General features: G+C 33.7%; 1 pseudogene; it reads right to left on the bottom strand.

Annotated features, from left to right (window-relative positions):
* Nucleotides 1–585: 585 nt before the first annotated feature.
* Nucleotides 586–915, bottom strand: LOC122745654 (annotated as a pseudogene).
* Nucleotides 916–7,633: the final 6,718 nt, after the last annotated feature.

The following is a 7,633-nucleotide window of genomic DNA, read 5'->3' as shown; positions in this document are numbered from 1 at the left end:
CGTGTGTATAGATATGTCATACACACACACACACACACACACATATATATATATTTGAGTTGATATAATAATTCTTTTCAATAGTATATAGAGAACCATAGAACAAAAGATATAGATATGAGTTATTATATAGTCAGAATCATAGATTTAGAATTAGAAGAGGACTCAAATATAGATCATCTAGTCCAATCCTTCATTTTACAAATGAAGCAACTGAAGTCCAGGGAGGTTAAATGATTTAGTCATGTTTACAAGGATAATAAGTTAGGTGACAAAGATGATATTTTACTTGGCATTCTGATTCTAAAATCCAGTGTCTTAAGAGCCACTGGCCTAGATTTCTCACATTCCAATCATAAACCCACATTCTTTTTTTTTTTTTCAAATACAAACTCATTTCATTCTTTAATGAGAAAATCCATTACATTATCAATAGTTCTGTCTGAGAGAAACACAGGATTCACTCAGTACAATTAGTTATGGTTCCAACATGGGGACAAGAAATTCCTCCAATCCATCTCTGGAAAGCTGCTTCCATCTCTTGCAAATGGTCACTGATTCTTTCAAGTAATGAGGCCATTGGTCTCAGTGAGGCCCTGGTGATTTCACGGGCAAGACTGCCAGGCCCCCCAGAATGACCATCACTGTAAAGCCCTGAGCCAAGATCCTGGTTCACATCATCATCTGCGACCTCTGGCTGTTACCCCGATGAAAGCAGTAGAGTCCATAAGACCGAGCTCCAGCTGTGGCCAGACAGCCTATGGGCACCACCGGGTTCTCGCGGAACTTGCGTATAAATTTGGCCCTGACGGTCTCATCCCACAAACGGTGTGTACTGGGGGCAAAACCTTCAATGACTGAGGGCTGCATGGGGTCAAAGGCCACCTTTGAGGCCACTGAACCAGGAGATGACATCGCAGAGGATGCTGACCCCTTGGCTGGAGGAGCCCTTCAAACTAAGTCTCTTTTGCCTGCTCCTTCCTCTTCTACTCCATAAACCCACATTCTATAAGTCACTATATTCCATATAGAATATTCTCCAAAGCATTTATGTTAGACTCTTTCTTTGCCTTTCTATCTGCATTTGAAATGATGGCTAAATATTTCCTATCTTTGATAGAATTTGAAAAAAAAAAACCTTTCACTTTTTTTTCCTTGGAAGGTAGGAGCAATTTGGATAGTGTTGAATAAGAGAGCGGTACATGTTTGTAGGTCATAACTCATACTTTTATCCAAGTACTCTTTAGAACACATATACATTTGCAATACATGTTAATTTCTTCAAGAGAAAATCAGTCATTTTTTGGTTATTGTTGTTCAATTGGTAATTATAAATGAGATCACCCTACCTTTTAAATTTCTCCACTCAGGTGCCCTACCCACTGTTATTTCTCTCATTTCTTCCCATATTCCCTTGATTCTCTCCAATGTCTTCAGTTAGGTTTGGTCAATATCATATCAATCCTAATAGCCTAATATTTGTTAAACCCTCTTAAATTCCAAACTTCCCTATTACTGTTAAGGATATCATATTGCTTCAAGTCTTCCATAAATAAACCTTCTTTCCTCACTCTCCCTTATTTCTCATATCCAATTTCTTGCCAAGGACTGTAGATTTTGCCCTTGCAATATCTCTCCAATACATCCACATTCTCTACTATGACATTGTTACCACCCTGGTTCTGGCCCTCATAATCTCATATCTAGACTACTGCAATACTATGCTGGTAGGTCATAAATTTTTCTCCATTCCAGGGAGGATGTTCCCTTTAACCTTCAAAGTGATTTTCCTAAAGCATTTTGCATCATACCACACCACTCCGCTGCCCTTCTTCTCAATAAACTCTAGTGGTTCTTAATTAGTATCAATATAAAATCTGTGACAGTTAAAACCCTTCATAAAGCCCTCCCCTGCCAATATTCATGCACGCATGCATGTATATATGTGCACATGTATATGTACATACATGCATGTGCCAAGATATAGGTATATTATGTGCATATAGGCAGATGCATGTGTGTCTATATATATACATATATATAATATGTATATGTGTATATGTGCACACATACATGTATACATATATTTCTATGTCATGTACACTTTCATACAGTACTACTTAAACTTCCATATACAAGATCTTTAGCTCTGGGCATTCTCTCTGGCTATCTCTTTTTTTCTGGAATGTTCTTCCTCCTTTCTCATCTCTACCACCTGGCTTCTCTGATTTCCTTCCAATCCTAACTAAAATCCTATCTTATATATGAAGCCTTTTCCATCTCTTAATACTAGTCACTACCTGCTTTTAATTTTCTCCTGTCTTTAATATATATAAAACATATTTTATGTATAACATATGTAAAATATGTTTTTCTCCCCCATAGATTGTGAGCTCCCTTGAGGCAAGGACTTAATTTTCCCTCTTTTTGCATCTACTTTCAATATCACAGTACCTAACAAACAGTTGTTGCTTATTCTTCATTTTCAAAATGGAGCAATGACATCTCTGGGTGATGGCTTGACTTGCTTGCTTCGCATACATGGGGTAGACATCCTCCTAACTCAACAATGGTTTTGAGGCCCATCAGTTACCTCAACATAGATTATCCAATCAGTAGAATCAGTTTTATTGGGGTATAGCCACTGCAAACACTAGAGCTTCTTGGAGTCATGGGTGAGAGTTGGATGATGAATAAACCCCAAAGGGAGATGAGCAGCCCTGAAAAAGGTTTAGCAAGGCCTCACACCATGGGTGCTAGTCTTTCCTGGAAACTCCATAAATACCAGTACTATTATTACTACTATAACTTCTACTTTAGAGTTAGATAGCATTTTGGAGGTAGAAGGAACATTATCAAATTTGACTATTGAAACATATGTACAGTCAAAAGAGTCCTGGATTTAGAATGAGAAAGCCTGTTATCAAACCCTAAATCTGATACTTCATATCTATGTAACCAATGACTTGGACTCACTTTCCTCATCTTTAAAAGATGGAGGTTGGGGGTGGGGGCAGCTAGGTGGCACAGTGGATAAAGCACTGGCTTCAGATTCAGGAGGACCTGAGTTCAAATCCAGCCTCAGACACTTGACACTATCTGTGTGACCCTGGGAAAGTTACTTAACCTTCATTGAACCCCACCAAAAAAAAGATGGAGGTTGGACTAGATGACTTTATATCACAAAAGCCATGATCCCAAAATATCATTCTCTGTAAAGTATATAAAATTTCCATTTTGCAATTTCCAGAAGGAATTTAAACTAAGCAATGATTAAGTGGTTTACCCAAAAAAATTCAACTAGCAAAAATCTAATCCAGACTTGAGAGAAAATCTTTTCAACTTTCTCTCTCTCTCTCTCTCTCTCTCTCTCTCTCTCTCTCTCTCTCTCTCTCTCTCTCTCTCTCTCTCTCTCTCATTCTCAGCATCAGACAACTCTCAGTTATATCCTTGAAAGACATTCAGAAAAGATACGCTTTCCAATGGGTTATGTCAAGTCTTTTTATCATAATTTTTGTAATCCTTAGCCAGGTTGCCCTGATATGGCTCTTCTGAGAACTAATAAGAGTTTTCAACGAATCTGTCCATATTATGCTTATGTCTACAGAAAAAAAAATAAGTAAAGCAAACAATATTTTAAATGTCACAAATTTCCTTCCACCATCAGGCTCATTTTACTTTTTTTGGATAACTTTCAAGCTTATTTAGAGATATATGGTCTCATCTGTTTATTCTTTTTAATGAATTCTACTCTGGACATTTCTTATTCTAAGGTATAACTGTTGAAAAGGAATTCATTAATCTCTTTGTTGATTATATCAATACTTGCATTTTTCCTTTTTATTCTTTAGTAAGATTGCACTTTTAACTACTTTTGAAGTATATTTTCCCCCTTCTTTTGTTGTTCTAATGGAAATAGATCTGTTTTCAGTTAATAGAAATGTTAAAGTTAATTTAGTCAAATTATTTTTTGGGGTATTGCTAAAAAGCACTGAAATAGCACTGAACACCAAAACCAATTCTGTCATTTGATATCTAAATTTCATACTAAGAAGATTGCTCTGTGTATTGAGAGAAATGAAATGAGAGTAGACAGTAAGTAGATACACTGTCACCTTGATATCTGAAATAAAGGCCATTCAAAGGTGACAAAATAGACACTATTGGGCTTGAAAGGAATTACATTTAATTCATTGCCCATCCAGTACAATAAAAAAAATTGTTAAAATGTTAGAGGAAACATAGAGATAAATTAAAATACTCCTACATAAGGCATAAGGATAAAGAGGGAATATCTATATCTATCTATATTTATATATTCTCTCTTTATATCTCTTTATCCTTGTCTTACATAGTAATATATATAGATATATAGATATCTGTACCACTTAAAATAATCAACTTTTAATGAGAGCTGTGGTCTGTCTTTATTAGTATTGGGACTCAGGAAGGTTGGTGGAAGATGAGGTGGAAGGGCATGAAGGTCAGGTAACATGGTGAGAATGGAGAAGGATGTGGAAGTGGGCAGTTCAGAGTGTTGACATCTGGTTTCTTGTAAGGAAGTGACTGTGCTAATTAGCTATCCCCAGCTTTTCATCAACAGTCTCTTTGACCTACTTGAAACTCTTCTGTGACCTCATGGCCAGGGTTTCTGACCCATCCTATGAGAAACACTCAATCTAAACATGCATAAATTGCTCAAAGCTGCAATACTTATTTCAAATCTACCAAATGGCTTAAAAAGTTAAATATAGAAAAGTAGAAGTATGTATTGTCACCTACACGCATAAAAGCTTTGTACCTCGCTTTTTAAGTTGAGTAATCATTGCTTAAAGTGGATAAAAATATATTTGAAGGAAGCCCACAATTAAAAACTGATATCAACTAATCCAAAAACAAGAATTATTTTGCCAAGTTTATTTTTTAAAGTTAGTCTTCTGCAAAGAGGCTTTATATAGAGGTACAGTCTAATTTTTTTCATCTCATTCAATCCTAAATATTAAATTTCACTTAGAAATGAATTTAAATACATAAAAATCCAATTACTTTTGTTTTGAAAGTGAAAGAAACTATGATAAATTATAACAATGGAATTTAGCAGAGAAAATGGATTGTTATTCAATGACAATCTTTACCTAAAGATAGTTCTCATGGTAATTCTAAGGAAATGGCTACCAGAAGACCGTTACTGAAATAGTCTGATTAGAAAAGTTGCTCAAGTTTAGGGTGTGCATGCATGTACACATACACACATGCACACACGTGCATACACATGCATATGTGTATATCTGAGCACACATACATGTATGCATTCATGTTTCATATATAACAAAATCATACACCCCAAACATACATATGTAATACACACATATGCACATGTAATATACATGCATACATACATTTCTACATATATATGTATAAGTATATATGTATATACCACATGACAGAAAATAACAGTATTCTAAGTAATTTCACATTTAGAATACATTTCATTTAAATAATAATTTGAAAATTACATTTTAAGATAGAAAATCATTATATCCTATCACCATATTTATATGTCCGTATTTGTCCCAAAATAATGAAATACATTGAAAACTAAGTTTTCATTGTTATAACCAGTTTTCCACAGTATTCCTCTTCTTTCTCCTATCAGAGAGACATCTCATATAATAGTATTTTAAGACAAAAAAGGAAGAAAACATCAACACAATGGGTGAACGCATAAGAGTTCTAAAAATATGCATAATGTATTATACTTGGAGACTTTTTAACCACCAAAACAGAAAAGGTTGGATGAGAATATCTTACCCCTCTTTTAAGATATCTTTATTCATTATATTTTATACAAGTGTCCTTTCCTTTTAGATGGTTGTAGTATCAATGTCTTATTTTATTATTCACCCACTTATTTATTTATTTGTTTGTTTGTTTGTTTATTTATTTTGCCCTGGCTTACTTCACTTTGTATCATTTTTTGTACATCTTTTCTATGCTTCCCTTCCTTTTTTATGTCCTACAGTATATATCCAACTGAAATAGTGTACCAAAGTTATTTGGGCTGGTATGGGTATCTCCTCTCTTTTGAAATCTTAGTCATCAAGAAAAGTATTCCTATATTTAGTGTACATGAGAATTTTCTTATCAAAAACTATGAACATTTATATAATTCCAAACTGCTTTCCAAAAGTATTGCACTGATTCACAGCTCTACTAATAGTGCATTAGTATGCTCATCTTTCTACAGCCCTTTGAATATTATAACAATATTTTGTTGTTTCTGACAATCTTTACATTATGAAATGAAGTTTAAGGATTATTTTTCTTGACTTTTAAAAATATTATTGGTGATCTGATTCATTCTTTCATACAACTGTTGATAAACAGAAATTCTTATTTTGAGAACTCTGTTTATATCCTTTGATCAATTATTTATTGGAGAATGGAATTTTGTTTATATATCTTCAATTCCATGTTGTTTGTTTCAAAGATGTACAAGTTGTATATATATGCACAATCTGCTTCTCTTCTCATTTTTGGTATGAATTTTAATATTAAGGTCAATTAGATATTTTGAATTTATCATGGAATATGCTAGGAGTTATTCTAAGCCAAATTTCTGCAAAACTCCTCTCTAGTTTTCCTATTAAGTAGCTCTTTCCTAAGAAATTTCAATTTTTATGTGTTTTTTTCAAATCTTAGATTACTGAGTTTCATATATTTTGATTCACCTCAGACTTTATACCTATTAGTTAATGATAATGACTTAGAGTTATTCTGAATTTTATTATTCATGGTTTAGTTATTTGGACAATATTTGTTTAATAACACAAGTCTTTTAAGAATCTGTTTTCTTTCTCAATTTTAAAGAGTAATTTGTGTACTTTTTTGGTAATACTTGTTATTTAAAGGTTGACAGAATTCTGTGAATCCATTAAAACTGTCTCATTCTTCCCCCTTGCATGCCCCCCCCCCCCCGCGTCCAACCCACACACTCTGGTCATTCCTTTACATTTCCAATTTTATTTTCTGAGATTGGATAATTTAAGCCTCTCTATGATTTTCTGTTAAGTATTTCTTTTGCATATTTTTGCTAGTACAAAATTGTGTAGATTCTGATAATTCTTTTTTTTTTATCTTCTGGGATTTAAAAAAAAATCAAATATTTTAGTTTCTATTTTGGTGTTTTAATTCTGTGCCCTTTTCTTATTAATCACATTGTAGAGTTACTAATTTATTTATTTTATTAAAGTACTAACTTTTAGTTTCATTTTTTTTAGTTTTTTGTTTATATTAATTTTATATGCTATCTTTCTTATTGGTAAATTCATTTTATTGATATTTCCATCCCTCTGAGATTTTAGATAATTCTAGTCTATTTTTTTACTCTTTTATTCCTTTATAGCTCACTCCCTGACTCCTCATTTTTGATGGAGATTAACTGGCGATCTAGACTTCAATGTTGTCTCAGTCTCCTCCCAAGCTAGACAATTCTTATTCCACTCATTTCTATATCTCTGCCCTAGTTGATTTCTGAGGGAGATAGAACTCGCCACAGCTGGAAGCTGGGCTTTGTCCCTCACGTTTAATGCAGCATTGTCCCCAAAGTTTACTATTTCATGTAATGCCAAGT

This window comes from Dromiciops gliroides, chromosome 3 (genome assembly GCF_019393635.1).
Source record: "Dromiciops gliroides isolate mDroGli1 chromosome 3, mDroGli1.pri, whole genome shotgun sequence".
NCBI classification, from domain to species: Eukaryota; Metazoa; Chordata; class Mammalia; order Microbiotheria; family Microbiotheriidae; genus Dromiciops; species Dromiciops gliroides.
Note: the sequence above shows the minus strand (reverse complement) of the source record. Positions and strands in the feature narration are given on the sequence as shown.